The sequence below is a fragment of the Chrysemys picta genome, chromosome 1 (genome assembly GCF_011386835.1).
Source record: "Chrysemys picta bellii isolate R12L10 chromosome 1, ASM1138683v2, whole genome shotgun sequence".
Lineage (NCBI taxonomy): Eukaryota > Metazoa > Chordata > Testudines > Emydidae > Chrysemys > Chrysemys picta.
In genome coordinates, this window is record NC_088791.1 from 223,877,704 (window position 1) to 223,903,062 (window position 25,359).

At 41.5% G+C, this 25,359-nt stretch overlaps 1 protein-coding gene across 4 annotated transcripts in view; it reads right to left on the reverse strand.

Moving 5' to 3' along the window:
- SHROOM2 (shroom family member 2) overlaps positions 1–25,359 on the reverse strand; it is a 194,573-nt gene that overhangs the window by 73,337 nt on the left and 95,877 nt on the right. Inside the window, exon 1 of one of the 4 annotated variants that reach the window (XM_024104472.3) lies at positions 20,796–20,913. The exons of the other annotated variants lie outside the window; for them this stretch is intronic. The gene's annotated coding sequence lies outside the window, so the exon portion shown is untranslated. Of the gene's footprint in view, positions 1–20,795; positions 20,914–25,359 lie in introns of those variants that run through there. 4 annotated transcript variants of the gene reach the window in all.

The following is a 25,359-nucleotide window of genomic DNA, read 5'->3' on the forward strand; positions in this document are numbered from 1 at the left end:
GTGGAAAAAGCAGAAAAAAGGTATTAAAAGGGGAAAAAAAGTGCATGTGTGGAGGAAGATGAAAATTCTCCCGTTTTCTCTCCCTTTTTTACTTCTCCTCACCCTTTTCTAACGAAAAAACAGTAAAAGGGGGGAGGGTTTGAAACAAAGAAATAAACAAACAAAAAAAGAAAAAAGAAAAAAAAAATCTCCTAAAACCACAGTGAAAGTTTTCATTGTGAAAGAGGTCTTTTTTGTTTCATTTTGAATTTTCTCGTCAAAAATTTCCACAATACATTTGAAGGGAACAAAAATGTCACTTTCTTCATAACATTTCGCTGAAATTAATAGGGATGTTTCAACCAGTCCTACCCCATAACTCCATATGCTGCTGCTTTCTCCTCCCCAATATATCCCAAATATGCCCACTGCTCTCCATTCCCACCATAAAAAACTTTTTCTAGTTTTGTACCTCAGCTACTGCAACCACCTGTGTCTGGTCTTCCCGTCATTACTGTGCCTCTCCTACAATCTGCTCAGCACAGTTTTGATCATCTCTCACTATACAATCTCTTCATTGTTTCTACAGCATCACAAATCATATTTAAGGTCTCTGTTCTCCCTTTCAAGTCTCTACAGTGTAACCCCAGGCAACTTCTGTTCTTGTCTCCTTCTGCATCCTTAAATGCTCTCTTCACTCAGCCCACACTGAATGCATTTACATGCCTTCTGTGAGTAGATGTACACTTGCAGAGACACGTAAAGTACAGACACTGCATGCCCAGCTAGCAAAGGTACAAATATCAGTGTGGACAGTGAAGCACCACTTAGGTGAATAAAGACATGCCATAACCCTAGGATATATACCTTAGATGGCTCTCTACATGCCCAAGCATTGACTCCCACGTTTACACTGCTATTTCTGCAGTGTAGTACCTTGCTGTCTCAGCCCTGCCAGAGCCTTTCACTGCCACAGAAAGCTACGTACCCCACTGAGGGCACAGCCTACCTTTCACTGCTGCATGTAGCTCCACGTAACTCACGTGCCCCCGCAAGTGTAGACAAGGCCTGTGAGTCCTTTCTTCATGCCAACTTTCATGACTTCTTTCAGGCAGACGCCTATCTATGTCTACCTCTCCCTTCCTGACCCTATCTACTATGCCTCCACTCACACGTCCTTTAAAATCCCTCTTTGAAAAGGAATCTTGTAAATGATTATTTTCAATACAGACATTAAACTTATGCCTTTTCTTGCTATCAGCTCTGTGTGGGTAGAACCCTCCTGGACTTTAAAGGGGCTCTGGGCAAGCACAGGGGAGTGTCTGGGTGAAACTCCTCCCAATATCAGGGCTTTAGATTTTAAATTCGTTGGTGTGGGGACGGCACCTTCACTTTTTGAACGGGGTGGAATTGGGCAGTGATTCAGTGAACTGGCACTTCTTTTAGGAAGCGTCCATCTTGTGCTCCAGACTCTAAGGCCTGATCTACACTAGGAATTTACTTTGGTAGAGCTACGTCTCTCGGGGTGTGAAAAATCCACACCACTAAGGCCTGGACCCCACTAAGCCCCCACTTCGGACTAAGGTACGCAAATTCAGCTACGTTAATAACGTAGCTGAATTCGAAGTACCTTAGTCCGAACTTAACGCGGGTCCACACGCAGCAGGAAGGCTCCCCCGTCGATGCCGCGTACTCCTCTCGGCGAGCTGGAGTACCGGCGTCGACGGCGAGCACTTCCGGGATCGATCCGGGATTGATTTATCGCGTCTTAACCAGACGCGATAAATCGATCCCAGAACATCGATTGCCTGCCGCCGGACCCTCCGGTAAGTGAAGACGTACCCTAAGAGACGTAGCTATACCAACCTAACCCTGGTATAGACAGCTCTAGGTCAATGGAAGAATTCCTCAGTCAACCTAGCTACCACTGCTTGGGGAAGTGGATTACCTACGCGCCGGGGAGAATCCCTCCTGTTGGCGTAGGCAGTGTCTACACTGAAGCACTATAGTGGCGCAGTTGCAGCGGCACAGCTGTGCTGTTGTAGTGCTTTAAGTGTTTTGCTTACCAAAAAAAAAAAAAAAGATTTCATTCTTGAGCCTTTATGGCTGTGAAAACAACCTTAAAAATGAGAACAAAAGGTAAAGCAGGGCGCTTTCATCTGCCTGAGTCTGTAGATAGTCTGAAACTATAGGTCAGAGAGAGAGAGAGAGAGAGGTGAAATGCCCTTGTTCGTGGCAAGGCATTATCTTAGAAGCTTCATGATGGTAAGCTAAATGTCAGCATTCCAAAATATTTCTGTGCGGTACCTTTATGAATTATGGTTGCCTACAAATTTACATACATGATATAGTTGGTCTCCTATATTAAAATTCATGTCTCTGTTGACTGCCATAGGGAAAAATACTGATTCTCTGTTCAGTTAAATGGAATTTAGGTCTTTCAGAAAACTCTTATTCTAGTATTACCTCCCCTGTAAAGAATGGATGAAATTAATGCTGCTGTGGCTTTGTAAGTAAAGAATGGACAGGATTTTAATTGAAAAACACCTGTAACAGACTGAGTTACAGAGAGAGAAAGTCAATTTTATGAGGAGAAGCTCTTAATTAGCATTAACTTTACTGTGGAACATTTCTAGTATTGAACTAGACTGCTAACTACATGCTACTATTTTCCAAAGTAAAGATTCAGGAATTAGCACACACGAGTGACAGCCAGTTCATATCTGGGCTTTTGTTTCCCAATCCTGGTTTCTCTCTGTCAGTGATAGCACAAAACCCATCCGTTTATTAAAACATAACTACTCCTATGAGAATCACTGCCCCTCCCTTTTTATTTTTTGGAAATATTTCATACTACATATTTCTTTACAATGGCATAAACTATGGAGGAAAATAAATCACTACCTGCTCTAGAAGAAAACTACTCTCGGACTCAGACTGCTGAGCCTTGCCATCTACACCCACTTGTCTAGTAACAGATAGATTAGCCAAAGGCAAAAAAACAGAGCTCCAAGGAGCATGCGTGCATACATACACACCAGAGACAAACAGAAGCTAACTGTGGCAGCTGGAAAGAGACAGCTAGGAGTTTCAGGAGAAAGCAACAGCAAGGAAAACCAAAACTCACCTATAAAAGCTATGCATATTCTTACTTCTAATTAAACCAAAAAATTAGAATTAGTGCAGTGGTAAGGGCGAGATAAAAGACTCAAAAGTTAGGAAATTTCTGAAGTTAAGGCTAACTGACATTAACCTGATAATATTGTGCAGTCTGTACATTTTATGGCATACACATGAATAGGAAAAAAATAATTTGTTCATATTTAACAAGACAAAGTAGAGCAGAAAACAGAGATAATGTCAGAACAACTCTAATTTCTGGGATTCTCCTGAGTTCTGAGAGTTTGATCTCAACTTTAACGTTGCCCTAACACTTGATTGCTAAAAACTTGCCTTTTAAAACTCAAAAGCTACTTTTTTCAACCTCACCAAATTCAAGAACAGCGGAAAGGATTTCCTCTCTGTTTTACATTTTTCCATAGCACTCACCATGAGAATATCTAATCCTCTTATTTTCACCCAAAATATCCAAATACCACCACAAGCCTTCAGCAGAGATCAAACAGAGACAATTTCATCCCAAAAGTCAAAAGGTTTGGGAAAGCTATGACCATCTGAAGACAGAGAATACATAAAATGGTTTTGTAACCTAACTAAAGCAGACCCTATTCAAGCATCCATTATAACAAAATCTGGGGTAGGGATTCATCTTTCCATAGGGAATATTACTCTTACTAGAGTTTATCAAAACATTTCACATTTTTATTATTTATAGTAAAAAAATATTTTGCAAAAAATTGGTCTATGTTTGTGAAAATCTTTACCTTTTTTCTGACAGTTATGCTACTTGCCTACGACAAAGGAGTATTTTAATGCTAAATTAACCAATTGAAAACCTGAAACACTCAGATGGAAGGTATTTTAGACATTCAAATTATTATTATGGAGCTGCTCGTTAGCATCTCCACAACTAAGGTTGGGTTTCAGTTTTTCACTCAAAGCAGGGACTGAATGTCTATTTTGTATGAAGAATACTTGAACATTTTAGAGTAAATTTGCTAGGCATTTTATGAGATTAAATTAATTTAAAATGGGCCCCTTTTGAGTCTCTCATCTTTGTGAGCCGCTCTAGCTAACACGTGGCTTGTTACTGACTTTTCAAACTTCCCAAATAATTAAAAGTCATTGAAAACATTTGGAATAATTTATTTTTGAAGAAATTAGACTCTAAGAAAAGTTGTTAATTCTTGTCTATAATTTTATAGTTATAGTCAGGGCCTGTTCAACAGTTCAGGTCTTTGTTAGTGTCACTGTGGCAGAGACACCAACCAATCACCATGTGTCTTCTGCAGTTAAAGCTGCAATTCTATTGGTTAAAATGAGTCAGTTGTGTGAGGAGGGATTCTGTGCAGTGTCAAAGTGGTCTCTACTATAGAACTGGAACAGAAACAACATTGGATTGGCTCCTTGGGTCTGAGGAACTAGGCCTCCTTCTCCAGCCTGGTCTTGATGGGGTCCCAACATCAGATACAGAGTACAGATGCTGCTGCACTTCTCCAGTGGCAGTCTCCAACCTCCCACCTGCACAAAACAGGTGGTGGCATCGAATCAGTTGCTCTGAAAAGGCAGTGGGAGGTGTCACCTTCGCAATACCTTGCCAATACCTACCCTGTCAGCTGGCAACAATCCAGAGTTGTGTTGCTCTCGGCCTTGCAGCAGCATTACTCTGATACTTGAAGCCCTTATCTCCTCCCTCCCCTGCAGCTTCCACCTCTGCTCCCAACATTCACACCTTCCTGTCTCCAAGAAGCTCCCAGCTCCATCTTTTTCTATCCTCAGTTCATCCCTTGCAGAAGCCATCCATTCATCTCCACCTCTTTCTCGGCCTGAGAAGCCCACAGCACCTCTCCCCTGCCTCCGGCACCTTCCCCAGTCTGGCCACAGGAGCCTTCCTCTCTCCAGCCACACTTCCAAACAGCTCCTCCCTTCCTCAGCAGCCAAAGACAACATATGAATAGCCATACTGGGTCAGACCAAAGGTCCATCCAGCCCAGTATCCTGTCTACTGACAGTGACCAATGCCAGGGGTCCAGGAGGGAGCGAACCTAACAGGTAATGATCAAGTGATCTCTATCCTGCCATCCATCTCCACCATCTGACAAATAGAGGCTAGGGACACCATTCCTTACCCATCCTGGCTAATAGCCATTAATGGACTTAACCTCCATGAATTTATTGAGTTCTCTTTTAAACCCTGTTATAGTCCTAGCCTTCATAACCTCCTCAGGCAAGGAGTTCCACAGGTTGACTGTGCACTGTGTGAAGAACAACTTCATTTATTTGTTTTAAACCTGCTGCTCATTAATTTCATTTGGTGGCCCCTAGTTGTTATATTATGGGAACAAGTAAATAACTTTTCCTTATTCACTTTCTCCACACCACTCATGATTTTATATACCTCTATCATATCCCCCCTTAGTCTCCTCTTTTCCAAGCTGAAAAGTCCTAACCTCTTTAATCTCTCCTCATATGGGACCCGTTCCAAACCCCTAATCATTTTAGTTGCCCTTCTCTGAACCTTTTCTCGTGCCAGTATATCTTTTTTGAGATGAGACCACATCTGTATGCAGTATTCAAGATGTGGGCGTACCATGGATTTATATAAGGGCAAAAAGATATTCTCCATCTTATTCTCTATCCCTTTTTTGAATGATTCCTAACATCCTGGTTGCTTTTTTGACTGCCACTGCACACTGCATGGACATCTTCAGAGAACTATCCACGATGACTCCAAGATCTCTTTCCTGATTAGTTGTAGCTAAATTAGCCCCCATTGTATTGTATGTACAGTTGGGTTTTTTTCCCCAATGTGCATTACTTTACATTTATCCACATTACATTTTATTTGCCATTTTGTTGCCCAATCACTTAGTTTTGTGAGAACTTTTTGAAGTTCTTCACAGTCTGCTTTGGTCTTAACTATCTTGAGCAGTTTAGTATCATCTGCAAACTTTGCCACCTCACTGTTTACTCCTTTCTCCAGATCATCTATGAATAAGTTGAATAGGATTAGTCCTAGGACCGACCCTTGGGGAACACCACTAGTTACCCCTCTCCATTCTGAAAATTCCCCATTTATTCCTACTCTTTGTTCCCTGACTTTTAACCAGTTCTCAATCCATAAAAGGATCTTCCCTCTTATCCCATGACAATTTAATGTACGTAAGAGCCTTTGGTGAGGGACCTTGTCAAAGGTTTTCTGGAAATCTAAGTATACTATGTCCACTGGATCCCCCTTGTCCACATGTTTGTTGACCCCTTCAAAGAACTTTAATAGATTAGTAAGACATGATTTCCCGTTACAGAAACCATGTTGACTTTTGCCCAACAATGTATGTTCTTCTATGTGTCTGACAATTTTATTCTTTACTATTGTTTCAACTAATTTGCCCAGGACCGACGTTAGACTTATCGGGCTGTAATTGCCGGGATCACCTCTAGAGCCCTTTTTAAATATTGGCGTTACATTAGCTATCTTCCAGTCATTGGGTACAGAAGCCGATTTAAAGGACAGGTTACAAACCTTAGTTAATAGTTCCGCAATTTCACATTTGAGTTCTTTCAGAACTCTTGGGTGAATGCCATCTGGTCCCGGTGACTTGTTACTGTTAAGTTTATCAATTAATTCCAAAACCTCCTCTAGTGACACTTCAATCTTTGACAGTTCCTCAGATTTGTCATCTACAAAAGCCGGCTCAGGTTTGGGAATCTCCCTAACATCCTCAGCCGTGAAGACTGAAGCAAAGAATCCATTTAGTTTCTCTGCAATGACTTTATCGTCTTTAAGTGCTCCTTTTGTATCTTGATCATCCAGGGACCCCACTGGTTGTTTAACAGGCTTCCTGCTTCTGATGTACTTAAAAAACATTTTGTTATTACCTTCTGAGTTTCTGGCTAGCTGTTCTTCAAACTCCTTTTTGACTTTTCTTATTACATTTTTACACTTACTTTGGCAGTGTTTATGCTCCTTTCTATTTACCTCACTAGGATTTGACTTCCACTTTTTAAAAGATGCCTTTTTATCTCTCACTGCTTCTTTTGCATGGTTGTTAAGCCACACTGGCTATTTTTTTAGGAACCTAAAGAGCTCTCCTTTACAGCAGTCCTCCATTCAGCCCTTTATCCCACCCCCACCCCACTTTCTGCTCCTTCCCTCTCCCCTCCCCAAGTCACTGGCTCCAGAACCTTCTCCCAAGCTCTGTTCTTTTCCTTCTTCCTCCTTAGCCACATGATTCTGCTCTTCATGGAAGGAATTACTCCTGTATCAGGCCCTTTATATATTCAAATTTGCACCGATTTAACTGGAGATGTGATTTTAAGTCCATTTAGTTAAATCAGAGCAATCCTTAGTGGAGACTGAACTCAATTTCAATCACTTTGGTATAAGACAGGTTTAATTTGAATTTAATGTTCACACAGGGTTTTACAATGGTTTAATGAAACGGTTTGTTGAACATAGATATAATGTAGCTTTAAATACAAACAAAGCCTTAGAGACCCGCAACCTTTCACAAACAACAGGACTTTTTGAAAACTAAGAAAACCTAAACTTGGACAAATTCATACACAGTTAAGGATAGTGGACACACACTACATCTAACACAAAATAAAAAACAAAAAAAAGTTAAGGCATCTAACACCACACACTAATTCTACTCTTCCACCTAGAGACATAGATCTCTTCACTAGCTTATCCACCACACACATTGCAATATCAGCTCTCCTGGGAGGGAGATGTAGTTTGGAGAGGGGGGAGCTGAAGGTCAGACTAGGTCATCATGGTGGGAGATAAGGAGCATGGGAGGTTAGGCTGGATGATCATAATGGTCCCTTCTGGCTTCTAAATCTATGCATTTAGTATGTCTGGCATCCGCATAGGGGCAAAGTGAAGTGTGTGATGTGTGTGCTATGCTCTGTGTGTGTGTGGGGGGGGGGGACTTTCAGTCTGTGGAGAAGTAGAAGATGTGTATTTTTAGATTGTTAACTTTTCATATCCTGGCTTTTGTGATTGTGTGTTTGTGATTTGGTATATGTTGTGTGCACAGTAGCTTACCTGACATGCAAGATAGTATGTTTGAGTATGAACAACACCTTATTTTTATTACAGTAGTGCTAGGAGCCCTGGCCAGAGACCAGGACTCCATTGTGCTAGGCTCTGTACAAACATGCTTTCCCCAGGATGCATCTGCTTTTCTGTTTCCTGTCTATTTGAAAACTCAGCAAATATCATCTAGGGTCAGAGGTTCTCAAACTGTGGTCGATGGACGAGCTCTATTCAGGTGGTCTGCGGATAGTTCCCTCTAAGATGCGCGCCTGGGTGGCCGCACATGACAGAATGAAGAGCCATCCACCTAATTAGGAGCCTGGGATCCTGGAGAAGATGCACATGTAAGGGGAGGTGGTGGTGGCCTTGGGGGGGGGGAGGGGAGATAGGGGATAGGTAGTGGCTTTGGGAGGGGGCAGTGTGGTGAGAAGACGGGGTGGGGGGAATTTGGGAGCTGCAGGGCTGTGGTGGCTAGAGAAAGAGACGACTTTCCCCAATTCCAGGGCTGCGGCTGCCAGGGAGAGACTCCCCCCTCCTTCTCAGCCCCAGCTCAGGGGCTGCCGGGGCGGGGGAGAGAGGGCACATCCATCGCATTAGAAAGGTAAGACTACTGTTATTAAAATGAGTTGTGTGCTTTTATTTGTAAAACAAAAAAACGTTTATTATTATTAAGTTGGGTTTTTTTTAGCAAACAGTAAAAACAACATTTGGAAAGATCATAAAGGGTCTGCCAAGACCCTCAGCAATTTTCAAGTGGTCCACGAAAAAATAAGTTTGAGAACCACTGCTCTAAATTCAGTGAAATGGCTATTCTGATGCTATTTCCAGTCATAAAAAGCAGTGCCTCTATGAAGAATATGCATTTCTCAGACTAGACCGGCTTTTTTTCTTTGAAGTAAAGCAATTGCTCTCTCACAAAGTCAAGGCTGTAAGTGTGCTGTGAAAGGGATTTCAGTGCAGCCCATTGGTAAGTAAGTGTGTGCTAAGATAACAATGGATAAGGTGTATTCACTGAGCTGCACCATCAGTGAAGAATATTTGAGATCTAAGGCCATCTTCTCCTTCAAGTCATGCACAATGAGAGAATGCTACTTACAGGCAAAGGACTTCATCTTCTAGCAACTGTTCATTTGACTGTATTGGTTATTAGCTATTTCACCCACAGTGCTGAAATGCTTTGAGTTTTTCTCTTGTCATCCTGCAGTACTCTCCCATGTGCCTTCAATAGCAACACAGCGATGGCCTCATCAGCATAGACTTATTTTGTAACAAGACTCCTCAGCAGGTGGGCAGCTTAGTGATTTGTCAGCTTTGTTTTTCATGTCACACAGCAAAGCAATTTGAGTCAGGTGTTCTGCTTGTGGGGGCGGGGAAGGATGTGGGGGCACAGAGGACTGAGAATGATTTTACAAGCTTTCAGACAGAATATGAATACACCTTTACCTCGATATAAAGCTGTCCTCGGGCGCCAAAAAATCTTACCGCGTTATAGGTGAAATCGCGTTATATCGAACTTGCTTTGATCCACCGGAGTGCGCAGCCCCACCCCCCCCAGAGCACTGCTTTACCGCGTTATATCCGAATTCGTGTTATATTGGGTCGCATTATATCGGGGTAGAGGTGTACTTTGAAAATAAGAGATTTATTGGTTTCAAAAATGCAAACACTACAAATAAATAAATACAAGAATAAGCCCTCACAATTCTTTCCAACGGTGTTTCCTTGCTTCCTTTTGCTAAGTTCAGAGTCTCTATAAATGAGAGTTGTGACGGGTTCAGTCACAGAGACACCCTTGGGACTGTCACCTGATGTGCTGAGACTACCTCTGAGCCAGTTTTCCCTGCCAGCTTGGGACTTCCAGAACCCTGCCTTGTTGAGCCAGACACACTAGCCTGCTGCAACACAGATCCAGGGTCTCAGCCACGCCCTCAAAGCTGCAGGCTTTAAGTGAAAACAGCTCAGCAGGTTACCTGACTCCAGCACCCAGATACCCAGCTCCCAATGGGATCCAAACCCCAAATAAATCCATTTTACATTGTATAAAGCTTACACAGGGTAAACTCATAAATTGTCCGCCCTCTATAACACACAAGAGACATATACACAGCTGTTTGCTCCCCCAGGTATTAATCACTTACTCTGGGTTTACTAATAAACAAAAGTTTTTATTAAGTATAAAAAGTAGGATTTAAGTGGTTTCAAGTAATAACAGACAGAACAAAGTAAGTCACAAAACAAAATAAAGAAAAATAAAGAAAAACACGCAAGTCTAAGCCTAATACATTAAGAAACTGAATACAGGTAATATCTCACCCTCAGAGATGTTCCAATAAGCTTCTTTTGCAGACTAGACTCCTTCCTAGTCTGGGCCCAATCCTTTCCCCTGGTACAGTCTTTGTTAGTCCCAGCAGACATCTTAGGTGTAAAGCAGGGGCTCTCTCATGACTGGCCCCCTTTTATAGCTTTTGCACATGGAGGGAATCTTTTGTCTCTCTGGGTCCCCACCCCGCCTCCTAAATGGAAAAGTACCAGATTTAAGATGGATTTCAGCATCAGGTGACATGGTCATATGTCCCTGTGCGACCTCATTCTTCATTACCCACGGACTGGCCCACACGTACACAGGAAAGCTTGCTGGTAAATAAACCCATTCACAACCAATTGTCCTAGTCAATGGGAGCCGTCAAGATTCTAAGCCACCATTAATGGCCCACACTTTGCATAATTACAATAGGACCTCAGAGTTATACTTCATATTTCTAGCTTCAGATACAAGAATGATACATTCATACAAATAGGATGAACACACTCAGTAGATTATAAGCTTTGTAATGATACCTTACAAGAGACCTTTTGCATAAAGCATATTCCAGTTACATCATATTCACATTCATAAGCATATTTTCATAACGCATATGGAGTGCAACATCACAAGAGCAATGTCTGAAAAAACAAAGGAAAAAAGAAGCCCTTCACTGGGAATAAACGGATTAAAATAATTTCAGCTGTACATTATGATCCTTCCTGCTCAAAGTCCCAGCCTGTTCTGCCCACCTGTCCATTCCAGCTTTCTGTTTGCTGCAGGAGTTCAGCCTGTCTCCTGTTCACTGTTTTCTCCAGATTGTTTAATGTGTTTCTGTAGTAGGAAGAGAGCCTGAGACATAAGCCCTTGTATTAGAGGCTTGGTATGAGGCCTGAGCTAAAGGTGATAACTAGCCACATCAGGGGGCGGTAACTAACTATGTTAGAGGGGAAGTATGTAACTTGTTTTTATTGGGGTATAAAGATGTATTTCAGAGGGAGTGTCTCGGTCTCGCCTAGGGAGGAACAGAAAGTCTCACTGTTTACTGAGCTGGTCCATTGTTACAGGCATACAAGTATTAATGGTCCAGTAGACTATGTGGGATACTAGTACCATGCTTCATCAACCATACACCTGGCCTGATGGTTAATGGAGGTCTCTGTTTTAGGTGTATTACTAGAACCGGTGTTAGGAGATACAGCAAGGGGAATGAGTTATTTACAGTTAACCTTTTTATTCACCTTCCAACAACAAGTATACAGTCCCTGTCTCTCTTTCGTTAAAGTCAGTCCCTTTTCAATTCTTTGCTTGATTTTACTCATGTGTTTTGTGGGAATACGCTGTGTCTGGGTTTGTTTTTGATACTTCATGCCCAGGCTATTGGTATGGCCACAGGTGATTCTTTAAAGCTGTGTTCCGTTTGTTGTTTTTCTTTTGCTTTACATTCCAATTTTAAAACAGTTCTGGCAGGATGGGTTTGGCTCGCTGCAGCCAGTATAGTAGAGTTGCTTGAGGTTTTTGGTCACAAAAAGTATTTGATTTACTTTTTTGGTACTTGATGATTCATTTGCCTCTGGGACGATTACCACTGCACCCAAGAGCCCCATATTCAGGATGGCATTATATCCCATGAAAATAAAAATTAACACTCGCTTCGTTTTTTTTTTTTTTAAAAGCAGCATATAATGCTTAATTTGTAAAAAAAAAAAAAAAAAAAAAGCACAGAACATGTAATATACAGTTTAAACTTTATATTCCTTTAACTGCATGGCATGTTTTTACCGAGGCTGACCCTCTTGTCTACAAGATACAATGAGGGTCCCAATTTATTTATGACTGACCATGGTCCTTGCCAGTCTCCCTTTGGATTTTTTTTTTTTTAGGTGCTGGTTTATTTTTAACCATTTCTTGTTTTTTTTTACTTGCCATTGCCTCATATTACTGCTTTTATTAAATGCTTGATTTATTTTTTGCTGTTCTACAGCTTGTTGTGCTGCAGTTACTTTTTAGACTGTACCCAACTAGTATTTGAGACTGTTTATTTAGATTGTTGTTGCTGGTGTTTTCAGTGTGTCCCAATCTGGGGGGTACAGTAGATTTTCCCAGTTGGAAATGGGTCTTCCAAAGAGTACTTCAAAAGGACTAAATTCTGTCACGTGATTTGGGCGGCTCCAGATTCTCATCAGAACGCATGGAAGCACCATGTCCCAATTAGTCCCAACTTATTACACACTTTGAAAAATTTAATTTTAAGAGATTTGTTGTTGTTGTTTTTACTTGCCCTTTAGCTTGAAGGTGGGAGGGGATGTGTAATGGTAGGGGAAGACTGGCCCATGTACCCATACTTTTTTACACTTGTTTGATGAAAGCTGGTCTATTAGAATTAATGCTGTGTGGTAAACCCCATTTGGGAAAGATTTTTGTTATTAAAACTTTTGCTGCTGCCAGACTACTTTCTTTCCTAGTGGGGAATGTTTCCACCCATTTGCTGAAGCTATTTACAATTACAAATAGATTTTTTTCTTTTAGGTGTAGCAGGCAAAGGACCCTTAACGCCTGATGTATTAACTCCCCTCAACTTTTCCTTCTACCAGGATTTTGTTTGGCACATGTCAAACAGCTATGAATATGCACATTTAAATCCTCTTTCATTCCAGGCCACCAGCCCATCTTTTCAAGTTTTTTCAATGCCTCTTCTAATTTAGCTGTCTTCCCCCGCACTACAGAACCATGTATCCATCCCAGAAGATATTGCATTTGCTGACGTATGACTAAGACCCATTCATTGTCTGGCTTTGCTAGAATTAAGTTTCCTTCCTTTTTCAATGGAACGCCCTGCCACTTTGAGGGGCATTTTGCCATCCACTGCTGTATTAACTTATTTTTTGCCTGCATGTTCTGTAATAATAGCAACCCTTCCTGGTTGTTTTTATTATTTTTTTTGTTCCGCTTGTACCCGTGTGGTTACTGCCACGAGCACAACCTTCCATATTGTACCGTTGATTGCTGCTTCCTTTGCAAGCTTATTTGTCTATTCATTTCCCCATTTTAATGGACCTTTTCCTTTGTGTGATTTTATTTTTACCATTCTGACCTTATTAAAACGTGCCACCAATTCTTTCATTCGTTGCCAAAGGATTTTGTGTTTAATTTTAGATCCATCAGTTCCTTTAAAAGTCATAGTTTTCCACCATGAAAGATAAATGGTGGTACCTTTATAAACATAGTCCAAATCAGTTCAAATAATTATTTCAGTTTGTTTGTTTTTCATTCTCTCCAACACTTCTACAATTGCTGACACTTCTGCGGATTGTGTTCCTTGCTTCTCTAGCTTGTATTGAAAGGATTTAAGTATTTGCCTCCAGTTAGGCATACCCCTGTGAATCCTGTAACTCGCTTTCCTTCTTTATAATATGAACTACCATCCACCAACCAAATTGTTTTCCCAATTACACCTCTACCCAGATATAATGCGACCCGATATAACACGAACTCTGATATAATGTGGTTAAGCAGTGCTCCAGGGAGGAGGGGAGGGGGCTGCGCACTCCGGCGGATCAAAGCAATTTTGATATAATGCGGTTTCACCTATAACGCGGTAAGATTTTTTGGCTCCCGAGGATAGCGTTATATCGAGGTAGAGGTGTACTTGTTCAATTGGAGTTGCCTTAAAGACAGGGTGCACTTTAGATTCCTCCTGGGGCTTACAAATATGTTTCTGATCATTTAAAGTCAGGCCCTGTACAGGTATTTCAGGTTCTTTCAGGGTGACCAATTTAACAGTCTCTGTCACGAGAGCAAAGACTCATTGTATAGCCTTATTCACTCTCACATGACCTTTGGATACATTTTCTTCACTCAGTAGATTTCCCAGAGCATGATGGATTTAACGATTACTTTACTTGCTCCAATAATTGCCTGGGCTTTCTATAGTATCCAGTAAGCAGCAAGAGCAGGTTGCTCACAGATTCCCAGCTTATTTTCTGGAGCTGTTAACGCCCTGCTATAGTATACAACAGGTCTTTCCCCAGCACCAGTATCCTGAGTGATCATACTAACAATACAGAAATGTTTAACACTAGGATACAACATGAAGGGGAACTCGTTAGGGGCGATCAAAGTAGGTGCTTCCATTAACCCCTTTTTCAAGCTTTCCATGCACTAGCCGCTTCTTCTGTCCAGGTCCATTGCAGTCTTTTAAGCACCTCACACAAGGGGCCTGCCTTTTCTGCATATCCCACCGTAAATTCTCAGCAAAAGTTAGTCAGTTTCTGAAAATTGGGCCTGTAAAAGGCTGGAAGCAATGGTCAGATTAAGCAAATTGTTTTTAAAGCTTCAGTTTTTGCCATTGCATTACATATGTGGGGGGGAGGGATAGCTCAGTGGTTTGAGCATTGGCCTGCTAAACCCAGGGTTGTGAGTTCAATCCTTGAGGGGGCCACTTGGGGATCTGGAGCAAAAACAGTACTTGGTCCTGCTAGTGAAGGCAGGGGGCTGGACTCGATGACCTTTCAAGGTCCCTTCCAGTTCTAGGAGATGGGATGGGATATTCCAGTCCATGTTTCCCCATTTTCTTTTTAAAATTCATATGGAGCACCCTTGCTGGCAATCCAGTGGGTTCAAATTTCATGAAACTCTGTGGGGATTTGCAGGGAGGGGATAAGGGAGTTCCGTAGCTCGTGGTTTTCTGTCATGTTAGATTGCGATTCCTACAGAGGACAGATTGCTTACTTACCAGATCAGTGGTTGTGGGTCACCAGTGTAATTAGATGTTCATCTGCGTGTCTGTGTTCTTTCTGTGTGCTGCCCCAGCTCTGTGCAGACAGGCGGCACAGCAGACCTCGAGTGAACCGCCCAATGACCACAAGATCCGTCAAATACGAGGGCACCAGGCCAGGTTTATTGCAACAAAGGACAGTACTAGTATCCCACAGACTTTACCGGTCCAAAAATACATGTATGCCCCTAACAATGGGCCAGCTCAGTGAATGGTGGGACTTTCGGTTCCTCCCGAGGCTAGACAAATGCACTCTCTCTGAAATACATCTTTACACCCCAATGCAAACAAGTTACGTACTGCCCCTCTAACATAGTTGGTTACTGCCCCCTGACGTGGCTAGTTATCATCCATCACCTTGTACATCTTTATTACGTACTGTCATCCTGACCTTATCTTTTAAGAGGGGGTTAGTGTGTCCCTGTTATCCTTGGGGAATGTTTTTGTACCATCCTTGATATTGGGATGTTCTGGTACCACTTAATATCGGGATGTGTTTGTGTGAGTACTCTGTGCCTAGCACTTCTTAGGAATGTCTATTTCTGCAATATCAGCCCTGTTCTTGCCAAATTCTGTGAGCAGGTCCTGCCTCTTGCTCACAGCTTGTCTTTGCTTTATATCAGTAAAGCTTTAACTACTACTACTTTAGCCCAGGCCTCAGGCTCCATACCAGGCCTCTAATACAAGGGCTTATGTCTCAGACTCTCTTGCTATTACAGCTTCTATGCCACAGAAGTGCAATTAAATAATTAGGGAAGCAGGATATGAGGAGAAATGAGATTTCGAGGAGTATACAGTATGCACTCCTTTTCTAACTGCTTTTACAAAGGCAGATTTCTTCTTCTCTGCCTGATTTATTATTAAGATGAATAACCGAGTGAATAGAAAAATCATGTGTGGTGAGACTAAGTGGAAGGTGAGTCATTTGGGGATTGTAAAATGGTGGGAAATAAAATGATTCGGTTTTTTATGCACCTTATATACACATATAGCAGTATTTATAGCACAGTCCTGGTCCCTGTTCAAGGATGGCTTCAGGGCCATTATCTATGCAACTGCATATGCAGGCAGGGAAGCTATTCTCTTCAGAGGAAAAAAAACATAATGGATCTGTGTTACTATAGTAGCCACATCATCTTAAAACACTGACATTGAATCCAAAGCCTTGGGCACACTACAGAACTGGCATAAAACTTTGGCATGGAACTTCAAGCGTCATAACATGTTGAATGCTAAAGCCATAAGAAAGTAAAGTTTGATTGTGCAGGTACCTTTCCATGGTACCTGCAATCCCCCCAAATTTTAGCTCGCAAGTTTCAGTTAGATAGGTACAGCTACTGTGTGTGCATGCAGGCATGCATGTGTACACGCACCTACCCAACCAGCTTTTGGGGACTGCACAGTACAATTTATTTTCTACTTATGCATCTGTTTGAATCATTTTTGAAAGCAGGAGACCTGTGGTGTAAGACCTGGAGGGCCTTGGGTTCGATTCCTACCAATGATGATGTCTGTCTATGTATGCAGCTGTGCTTCATTACATATACACATTGCGAGACCACCATCTCACTAAAGAAAAAAAAGTAATGGATGCAAGGATTTAAATTAGGAGGAAAAATGGTAATGTTCAGTAAAGTTTCACCCTCGGCCCGCGCCGCTTCCAGCAGCTCCCATTGGCCTGGAGCAGCGAACCGTGGCCAGTGGGAGCCGCAATCGGCCAGACCTGTGGACGGGGCAGGTAAACAAACCGGCCTGGCCCGCCAGGGGCTTTCCCTACAGAAGTGGCAACCCCAGTTTGAGAAACACTGCTCTAACCAGATCCCTTGAATTGATTGCACTGGCAGCACTCATGGATCTTAAGATGGCCACAACCCTGTTCGAATTAAAACATCCACAACACCATAGTGGATGGAAACTTAAAAAACAAAACAAAAGAAAAACAAATTCTGCATCAGGCGGTAGCCGTATTAGTCTGTATCCACAAAAACAAAAAGGAGTCTGATAGCACTTTAAAGACTAACACATTTATTTGGGCATAAGCTTTCGTGTTATTCTTGAACAAAAAAAACCTTCAGAAACAGACTTCAAAGAGAAACAGCAGAACTAAAATTCATTTGCAAATTTAACACCATTAATTTGGGCTTGAATAGGGACTGGGAGTGGCTGGCTCATTACAAAAGCAGCTTTGCCTCTCCTGGAATTGACACCTCCTCATCTATTATTGGGAGTGGACTACATCCATCCTGATTGAATTGGCCCTGTCAATACTGGTTCTCCACTTGTGAGGTACTCCCTTCTCTTGTCATTATATAATGCCTGCATCTGTAACTTTCACTCCATGCATCTGAAGAAGTGAGGTTTTTTACCCACGAAAGCTTATGCCCAAATAAATCTGTTAGTCTTTAAGGTGCCACTGGACTCCTTGTTTTTATAAATTCTGCAGAAATGAATGTCATGAGAGAGGTGTTGGTATTATTTTCTGGCCAGTATTTGCTTAATCTGACCATTTGTCCAGCCTTTTACAGGCCCAATTTTCAGAAATTGAGTGATTAAAGATGGGAATTCCTAATTAGGGAATTTAATCAAGCACTTTGAAAATTGGATTCAATGACGTTTCAGTGCAAAACACTCTGAACCTTCCAGATAAGAATGAAGACAAAATTACTTTAAATGACACTTTGTAGTCTCCAAAATACAATGTACTCTCTCTGGCATCTGTGTTGTAGATGCCCCCATTCACCAGTCGCAATCAGTCTTATGATTCTTTCAATCTGGCAAAATAAATCTAATGAACTGAAGTTGAAATATTTGTGAAAATGACGTCAGGTAATTTCTGATTTACCTCTCACTTCAAATCTCTCTAAGTCATTTCCCAGTGCTAGGTTGGCCAAAGTGACCGATGGAATAAGGAAATCATCTCTGACTAGCACGGTTGATAAATAACATGCTCAGTAGGAGTGGCTTTTAAAAAGAGCAACAGTGTTCAACACCATTCACCAAGTGAGTGACTAGTTTAACTGTTTTTTATTCTAAGCTCTCCATGATAAACGTTATGAATCACCAAGAAAAGCATTTGCAAGTAGTCTTATACAATAAAAGTCACTAGGTACTGTGACAAAGTTCCTCCTCTATCTTGGTGGGTCCTGCGCTTATTGGTGGATTTTCTTGCCTCAGAGATTCACCATGTGGATTGGGGAACAGCCCAGAGGCTTTCCCCTCTGGAAGAACCCACAGTCCAGGTCAATTGGGAGGTTTGGGGGGAACCCAGGCCCGCCCTCTATCCGGGTTCCAGCCCAGGGCCCTGTAGACTGCAGCTGTCTATAGTGCCTCCTGTAACAGCTGCATGACAGTTACAACTCCCTGGGCTACTTCCCCATGGCCTCCTCCAAACACCTTCCTTATTCTCACCACAGGACCTTCCTCCTGGTGTCTGATAACGCTTGTGCTCCTCAGTCCTCCAGCAGCACACCCTCTCACTCTCAGCTCCTTGCGCCTCTTGCTCCCAGCTCCGCACACTCCCACCACAAACTGAAGTGAGCTCCTTTTTAAAACCCAGGTGCCCTTATTAGCCTGCCTTATTTGATTCTAGCAGCTTCTTCTTAATTGGCTCCAAGTGTCCTAATTAGCCTGCCTGCCTTAACTGGTTCTAGCAGGTTCCTGATTACTCTAGTGCAGCCCCTGCTCTGGTCACTCAGGGAACAGAAAACTATTCATCAAGTAACCAGTATATTTGCCCTCTACCAGACTCCTGTACCCCACTGGTCTGGGTCTGTCACAGTAGATAGATTCCTTAAAATCTACAGGTAACAGAAGTGTCTATTTATATAAGCAATATGCAAAATAAAAGATAATAGAATGCGACTAAAACACTATTTTTCTACCTGGAAAATTTAATACAGTTGACCTCCTCTTAATTTATTCTCAGCTGTTTGTACTGTATACTGTACTATCTTATTACACAGGTAGTAATTTCAGGCTTCAGATACTACAGTATGGTGCAGACCATGGCATTAACCAGCTCCCCATTCAAGCACTCTATAAGCCAGCACAGACAATTATGAGCTTACCCCAGTAAGAGATGGACACCATTTATTAGGCTACCAAAATAAAGACATGGGATTTAAATGTACAGGAATTGCAGTCCTGAATGCTGGGGCAGTAAAAGCACCACAACTTTCCCCAAACAGAAAGCTGTGGATTAATCAGACTATAAGGACACAGATAATCTTTTATAGCCTGCCAACTGGAGTCAGTGGAAAGACTCAATGTGGTTTGGATCGGGCCCTTATTCTGCATATTGCTTATATGACTAATAGCAACTCATAGGAGTTGACTAAGTCATATGGATATGTAAGAAGCAATTTCCAACTGAGACAAACTCATCTCAGCTCCTATCAGATGGAAGCTCCACTAACCCTACTAGATTCAGGATTCCGCTAATGGGCTGTCTGCTTTATCTGGTCACCAGTCAGCAGATACAAAAAACAGACTCATATCTGGAATCACTGTTTGCCACCCCACCCCACCCCACCCCACCACATGTTCTAGGAAAGGAGGAGGAGGAGATGATGAAGGTGGTTAGAAGAGACACTATACTGTCAAACATACGACCTCTGGTCCCCCCCCCCCCCAAATTGCATTTAAAATACATATTAAAAAGGATATCCACACGTTTTTTTCAATTCCATTCTCCACAGCATATAATGTTATTTTTAAAGGCATCAACCCTCTTTTTAGTTTTGTCCTTTAAAAAAAACCTTTTTTTTAAAACTTCATTTCTGGTTGAAACCAATTTGGCAGCACTACAATCAGCAGCAACATGCTAGTTCCCTGTGGTACCGTTTTGTTATAAATCCCCTTGACTCATTGTGTAACCTCTCGATTCTCCGAGGCTGTATATGTCGGTGAATAATTAATAGCAAAGAAACCTCTTCCCTTTTCACACTATCAAGAAAATCTGGAAAGTGAATCATTTCCAGAATTTAACACTTTATATTTTACAAACATACTAACTCTCCTACTCAATTTGTCTTGAGGACTGATTAGAATATTAGCATTTGCACACTGGATTGAGAGCCTAGCTGAGATCCTGGAAAGCTAACAGCAGAGTTCTTCAAAAATTATCAACTGCAAACCAACCCAACACACTCCCTTACCAAACAGCAAGTGTTATATCAGTGGCACATAACAAACTAAGGTCAGATCAGAGTGACAGATGGGAAGCATATTTGCAAGCTGTGAGAAAACAGCTCCCTCAGTTTCTGAATCCTATATTTTTCCTTCACCTGTTGATTTCATTTGGCCAATTCTAATATCAAACAAAACAATATTTGAACCAAAAAGCCCTGGTCACAAACAAAAGCTCTGCATCACTTTTCTTTTATAGGCACGTTAATAATATACAATAAGACAACAAAACACATCCCTGAGAACAGTCACACACAATTTATAACAACCACCTGTCACTGCACTAAAAGGTTCTACAATTAATCCAGCATCCCTGCTTCTTAACCTCTTACAAACTGGAGAAGACCCTCTCCACAGGCACATGTTTCACAAGTACAGGTACATACCCTCTATCAGAACCAAGATATCATGTCTCCCAGTCTACAGTTGCCTAGGTGAAAACATATGCCCTGTTAGGCTTCCTCAATCTTTTCCAAACATCAGTGCCTTTGATTAAAGATCTAACATGGCCTCCAGTAACATCTGTGCTAATCAATGCCATTGGCTTTGGGACTACCTTGTCAATGGACTATTCCAAAGAGCTAGCTCTGGAGGGGTGTAGTGTTGTATTTAAGCTTGATGCTTAATTTTTGAACAATCTGTTTAAAAATCCACAGACTGTCAAAATACATGAGTTGACAACTTACTTCCGTGGATTATGAGGTGACCATATTATGGTGATACAAAACTTAATTTTGTCCTCTGGTAAAGATGTGCCACACTCTAGCCTAAGAGAATAAAACCCCTGCAGCCTTCTAAACAAAGACTGCCCTCCTCCTGTGGTAATCCGTGCCTGTGTGCAAGCTTAGTGGATATAATTAGATTCAGAAGGAAGTCTTATTACTGCACTACACTAAGAGGCAAGCAGGGATTTTGATTAGTCATACCCACGATTCTGCTGAATAATTCCTCATGAACAAGGCTTGCTGCACTTGACCGAGGAGTCTGAAGAGAGGGTGGTGGGCTGTTCTGGAGAAGAATTATTAGATCGCCAATTTAAACTGCGATGTTTGAAACTACTCTGTGAAAGGTTACCTCGAGTGTGCACATTTGCAATGAGTTTTCACCATATTGTTACAAAATATAAGTGTCACATTCCTTCCTCTTACGGTTCTAAAAGAACAGGTTAAACTGGCCCAGTGACCTAGAGATAAAACTCTATCATGCCATCAGGAAGCCTGGATTCCTTCTGCAGGTAGTTCTGTGAAGGTTGTGTGCTCACGTCCTTGTTTCACTGAACAGTATGTCTTCTGGCTAATTATGAAGCAATGCCCATTGGCTCCAAAAGCCCCTGGGACCATCCAGGTTTGTCACTGCAGGGTTTCACTTTGGTTTGAGAATCACAAGAACCCTATGTTTTCCCACATACCTTCTTCCACATTTAAAATATTCTCCTGGAGCCAGTGTCCCAGTAAAGGAGCTGGCTTGTGGTGATGGTGACCCTGCACATATTACCACCTCAGCAGTGCCAGTGAGAGCAGAAGCTACAAAGAAACAACCTTAAGCTAAAAAGGAATAAGGGGAGATGGGGAGACATAAAAGGCAATGAGACTGATTTTGAAAATCTCCCCCATGGCTTATAATAGAAGATTTCTTTTGGCTTACCTTTGGCGAGACTAGCATGCTTCCATAAAAATACCTACAATAAATAAAAAAAACAACACATCCAAGCTCTTCAGGGATCTTGTCTACAGGTGTGGTATGGTCACTACTCCAGATGTGAAGAATCTGGTTCCTGTACTTTTCGGGGGGGGGGGGGGGGGGGGGAATCTAGAAACAGAAGGTGCTACTTACTAGAATAGCCTTGTGCTGGTTCAGTGTCATCGTTTTTAGGGAGCACATGGGGAGTTTCAGTATTCACGCCCTCTGTGTCCAGCCAGCACTGCTGATGGGGTGGAGGAAGGCTTTTGGGCCATGGCCTTGCCCACTATGGAGAGGCCAGCGCTAGCCTCACCTTAGTTCTAATAGTTCTTGCACTCCTCTGAACACAATATAGCACTTGGCCTTTTAACTGACAGCAAAAGCAGGAGGAGGCCTGGAAGAATTTTGCATTAAGTTTCCGGTCTGAGATATACCATGCAGAATCATAAAACAAGATTACAGTAGGACCTTGATTTTATGAACATGAGTCTTATGAACAGCCAGTTATACACGAACCATTTTCCCCTCGATGGTGGAAAAAACTGTATAATGAAAGTGATGTTGATGAAGAACAAGCCGACATCCTTTCACATTTCGATGCCTTCAGTGCACTGGAAATAGTTTTGCAGTGGTTTGAAGAACTAGAACAATATGACGCAGGGCACCATACTGCAACTTTTGCACTGTATCTACTGTAATTTTGAGACATTCAATTTTACAAACTCCTCCTCAATCCCCAATTAGCTCACAAAACAGGTGATCTACTGTACTTACAGTTTATTTTTTTGGCAATATTATTAGACAGAGAAGCCTGCACTGTAAGTGCAATTTCTGATAAAAAGGGAGGGGGACAGAGTGGTGGAGGAGTTATTGTGTTCCTCATTTGTGCAACTGCTGTCCTGCAGTTGTTTCACAGGCAAAGTTCCAATGCACGTCAGTGGGAGTTACACATGCATAAGGAGGAAAGGATCAGTGTTGTTAATACAACTAAAATATGTTCATGTTTTTCAGCAAAATTCTAAATAAAAAAACTACATTTTTACATGACCACGTTTACATTTTCCAGGACCTTCTTAATTGCTAGTCCAGATATAAAATTAATATATATAAATATAAAGAAGCTGGATCAGTTATGAGGGAGAAAAATGTTACTGGAAGGTCAGCTGTATGAAGGACACTGCGCTGCTAATAAGGCAGAATTCCAAGTGTGTGTTTGCTCTAAACATAATGTATTAACTACTGGGAAAATGTGGACTCCAGAATGTTCTTTGGATTTTTCTATGCAATGTACGTTTATTATATTTTACAATGTTCTTGCATTGTACTTTTTAAAACACACATTATATAATAACAAACAGAATACTATGCAAACAAAGTGCCTGTAAAGCTGTATCCTTGGTGACAAACATTTTTTAGACAGAGTGGGATGACATTCTAAAGCCTAGTGTTGAACCTTGCCCCTTCAGACAGGGCCAGGGAGATTACTATTTCACCTTAGATGCTGGCAAGGCTCCTAGCAGTATGTTGTCCAAGAAGAGAATAAAGAATGGCAATCCAGGGTTGCACTGGATTCTGGTAATTTTAGGACAAAGCAAGCATACACGCTACAACACTTCCGCAATACAACAACTTGGCACCAGTAGTGAGGACAGGGCTTAAGCTTAATGTAGACAACATGTGATTCTAAATCAAAAGATTAAAAAACATTAAAATAGCCCCAAATACACCTGGAAGTACACCTCTACCCCGATATAACGCTGTCCTCGGGAGCCAAAAAATCTTATCGCTTTATAGATGAAACCGCGTTATATCGAACTTGCTTTGATCTGCTGGAGTGCGCAGCCCCGCCTCCCCCGAGCGCTGCTTTACCGTGTTATATCCGGGTAGAGGTGTAGTTATAATCTTACTCTTGGTTAACTGTGTCATTCATTTAAAAAAGTGATTTATAATTCATCATTCACCTGAATGCAAGTAATCAATAACACAACCAGGCACATATTCATCAGCCATCTTGGATATGCTAATTAACAAACTCTGTGTTATTGTGTGGTTAACTGAAAAAGCAAACAATTTGTAAGCACTAAGTATTCTAATTATTACTTTGCCAAAGAAAATACTTCTAACGTGATGTGCTTATTTGACACAATTACAGATTTTATAGTTATAGTTGCTCGAGCTACTAACTAAATGTTTTTCCATTGGAAAATGCTGATTCATCAAAACCAAGTTGTGTGCATATTATTCCCTTAAATAACAGACTTAACATATTTGAATTGTCCAGGAGAGGGCTGGGCAATACAGGACATACATTTTTTGTGGGGGAAATCTGAACTGGGAGTGTGAAATGGTTACAAGAAAAATAAAGATGAAATGCTTATTGGTGCATAACAACTATATTAGATTCAAAGCAAAGATTTCTCACCACACGCTTTCAGCAGTCTTATCGACCAAACTCTTTAGGTCAGGACCTCTCCCCCAGAGCCCAATGCCTGCTTCCTTTGTCTCTTCAGGTGCAGTGAATGCAATGGGCAAGGAGAGGGCGGGGGTCTCTTCGGGAGTTTGTCCTTCCTTTTTATAGTTTCACTCCCCCTCTTGAAAAACTTTTCCGGCTGAGACCCAAGAGACAAAGAGTCTATGTGGAAGGATGTTCCCTGATGGGTTTTTCCACCTGTTTGAACTTCCTTTGCTTTCCTTCCCTGCATGATGACTCTGTTTACTGCTTACATGAAAATTAAGGCAAGCACACATTCCTTCCTTTGTTTAGGACAGACCTCACTTCTGCCTGGGCAGAGCTGAAGGGTTTGGAACATGTATTAACAACATCATAGGGGAATCTTATAATTTTACAATGTTGCCACACATATTTTTACCAGGACAATACTGGCTAGCAAATTACACTGGGCTACAATTTTTGAGAAGTCGTCTGCTTCAGAGATAAAATGTGCTATTTATTATATATATTGATGTGCTGAATTCAAATATGACAATTAAAACAACTGATTGGCTACTGTTTCTAAGATATTTAAGGTTTTACATTTTATGTCTATGTATATTGTGTAGATAGTAGAGTTTTAATCTTAAATTATAAACCTAGGTCTTTTCATGTGTTTATGGTTGCTTTACATGATAATATTTCACCTGACCTGTTTATGGAATACTTTAAAAATCAGCAAAAGGGTTATATAAATAAAATTTATTATGAAACAAAAGGCAAAAAACTATTATGTACATAGTTTAGTCCTATTCAGTGTCTACTCGGCGCTTCTTGGC